This window comes from Apium graveolens, chromosome 7, assembly GCF_009905375.1.
Source record: "Apium graveolens cultivar Ventura chromosome 7, ASM990537v1, whole genome shotgun sequence".
Taxonomy (NCBI): domain Eukaryota; kingdom Viridiplantae; phylum Streptophyta; class Magnoliopsida; order Apiales; family Apiaceae; genus Apium; species Apium graveolens.
Window position 1 is genome coordinate 138547247 of NC_133653.1, and position 3279 is coordinate 138550525.

Below are 3279 nucleotides of genomic sequence, written 5' to 3' on the forward strand. Positions count from 1 at the left end.
AATAAGCCTTGGCATGTGTTCTAGCATCGCGAGAGGGGAAGAAAGGAGCAGATTACATCGAAGAAACGGAGCAAAAATCAGACATTTTCTAGTAGGGGTCTGAGCGCCCGCTCAGCTATGCTGAGTGGCCGCGCAGGAAGCTGAGCGCCCGCTCAGCAAGCTGAGCGGCCGCGCAGGGACGGGAAATTAAAATATTTATTTTAGACTTCTACTTCTGTTTGGCTTCCAACTTCTGTATAATCTGAGTTTTATGGAACTTCTATATAAGTAGATTCAGAGATGTTTCAAGTGTGTTGAATCGTTGTATTAATCGAGGAGCGAAGGAGATAAGGAAGAAGACCGTTTTAGCACACCGCAACGAAGAGGAAGCATATTTTCTTGTGATTCTTTATTTCGTTGTAACGTTGGATGATAGTTTTCTTTGCTTTGAACCTATTTACTCTTGTGACGTACTTTGGTTTAATATAATTAGTTTAGTTATTATTCTCTTGTGTTTATTTATCATGTTTTCATATGAACCCATGATGACGATAAGTACTATCATGGGCTAATCGTGATCATGGGGTCGTAACAGATTTACTATGGAATTCTTTAGTTAGTTGTTTAATACCTTAGTGTGTGATGATTGTATGATATCTAGTATTGGTTGTGTGTATTCGTCTTATGTGCATCGCGAATATATAAGATAGGGTGTTAATCTCTTGTGAAGTGACGGTGGATCTCGAGATTTAGAACTTGCCATGCTAGCATAGGTTCATGTATGATGTTGCATGATTAGTGGGTAACTCTAACCGTTTTATTCGCCCTGTGTAATCAAAAGGAATAACTTGTGCTTAAATCATTATGTTGTCAATTATGTAGACATATAGGGGCTCAACATAATTGATGCCTATTCAACTTCTATCTTAATTGTGGATGTTTGGTAGAATGGTATTAGTACAATGAAAGTTGGCTTTTATCAGTTTCGTGTTATTCGATTAATATCATCACTATTGCATGCTAAGGGTAATAACAATAATATTGAAGGAAGTAGTAATGAAGTTGTGATCTCATGAGTGTTTTAATATTGTTAATTCGAAGTGTTAATTAAGTGGTTAAATTTAGTAGTTAATTGTAGTTCATAATTAGTTAATATTATTCCAAGTGTTATTGTCTTAACATTGAGAAGTAAACATACATTGGTGAGTGAGTTTAAGTGAACATAATTAGTCTGAGTCTCTGTGGGAACGAACTAGAAAGTATTCTATATTACTTGCGAACGCGTATACTTGCATGAATATTAGCACGTGTTTTCACCCTAACAAGTTTTTGGTGCCGCTGCTGGGGACTCGGCGTATTTGTTTAGTTTATGTACTTACCATCATTGGTCGTTAGGACTCAATGATTAAGACGTGTTACTTATTGTTTCTGGTTGTGTTTCAGGTACTTTAGCGAGCGTTTATGCAAACAAGTTCTTGTACTCGCAAGAGGACTTTAGATACAGCTGAGGAGACAGACGAAGTTCTTGGTATTCCGGAGAAGATAGATTTTGAAGATTCGGATTCAGGAAGTGAGCAGAAAGAACCAGTAATCATGGGTGATCGTATTGTTCCGGCCGATCCAGCTCTTATGGACTTTTCTCGGCCTAAAATTGATGACATTCAGTCAAGCATTCTTCATCCGGCTATTCAAGCTAACACCTTTGAAATCAAGCCGGGCACTATTCAGATGGTGCAGAATTCTGTTTCTTTTGGAGGTGCTGCGACTGAAGACCCCAACATGCACATAAGGAATTTTGTCGAGATCTGCAGTACTTTCAAATATAATGGCGTGACTGATGAGGCTATCAAGCTGAGGCTTTTCCCATTCTCACTGAGGGATAAAGCTAAGGACTGGTTATATTCTGAACCAGCTGGGTCCATCACTACTTGGCAAGATCTTGCGCAAAAGTTTCTGGTAAAGTTTTATCCAATGGCAAAGACTGCTGCTATGAGGAGTGCTCTTACTCAGTTCGCGCAGCAACCTACAGAATCTATGTGTGAAGCTTGGGAACGCTACAAGGAAATGTTGAGAAAGTGTCCACATCATGGAATGCCCGATTGGATGGTGATCACTGGTTCTATAATGGTTTGGGGGCTCAATCTCGGCCCATGCTCGATGCAGCAGCTGGAGGCGCCTTGTGGGCCAAAAGCTATACTGAGGCTTATAATCTTATCGAGACTATGACTGCAAATGAGCATCAAAACCCAACTCAGAGGATGATGCCTGGGAAGGTAGCAGGTATTCTGGAAGTCGATGTAGCCATCGCTATTGCAGCGCAGCTCCAAGCGCTGTCTATGAAGGTCGATTCTCTAGCTACCTACGGAGTCAATCAAATAACTATGGTATGTGAGCTTTGTGCAGGTTCTCATGCTACGGATTAGTGTTCTCTTGTCAACGAATTTGTTCAGTATGTGAACAATTATCAGCAACAACAGCAGCCTATGCCAGCTACTTATCATCCTAACAACAGAAATCATCCAAATTTCAGCTGGGGTAATAATCAGAATGCTATTCAGCCACCATATCAGCAAGGTGTGAGTAAACAGTTCAATCCACCTGGATTCCAGCAACCACAGCAGTATGCTCAAAGGCAATCATATCCTCAACAGGGAAGTGCAGCTGCACCCACTAGTGCTGATTTGAGGAACTTAAGCTGTTGTACAAGAATCAGGCGGTCTCTATCAAGACCTTGGAAAATCAAATCGGTCAAATAGCTAATGCAGTGCTCAATCGTCAACCTGGAACACTTCCCAGTGACACGGAAGTACCAGGCAGGAAGGAAGCTAAAGAACAAGTCAAGGCTATTACCTTAAGGTCTGGGAAAGTTGCTGATGCTGAAAAGGTAAAAGAAGGAGAAGCTGAAGTAGGAGATGAAGAAGCTAAGCAAAAGGAGAAAGCGGCGGAACCAAGGAAGACTACTATTGAACACACTCTGCCTGAGGGTAATACAGGGGAGAAACAGCTCTATCATCCACCACCTTTCCCTAAGAGATTGCAACAACAAAAGCTGGATAAGCAGTTCGGTAAGTTTCTGGAGGTGTTCAAGAAACTTCACATCAATATACCTTTCGCTGAGGCTCTGGAGCAAATGCCTAGTTATGCGAAGTTTATGAAGAGTATTCTTTCAAGGAAGGTGAAACTGGATGACCTTGAGACCGTTGCTCTAACGGAAGAATGCAGCGCTGTGCTGCAGCAAAAGTTACCTCCAAAGCTTAAAGATCCAGGTAGCTTCACCATTCCTTGCACCATTGGCAAGTT

At 41.3% G+C, this 3279-nt stretch overlaps 1 non-coding gene across 1 annotated transcript; it reads right to left on the reverse strand.

Moving 5' to 3' along the window:
* Positions 1–1965: 1965 nt before the first annotated feature.
* LOC141675393 (small nucleolar RNA R71) lies at positions 1966–2072 on the reverse strand. The gene has a single exon (XR_012556049.1). It is a non-coding gene; the product is annotated as a small nucleolar RNA R71 (small nucleolar RNA).
* Positions 2073–3279: the final 1207 nt, after the last annotated feature.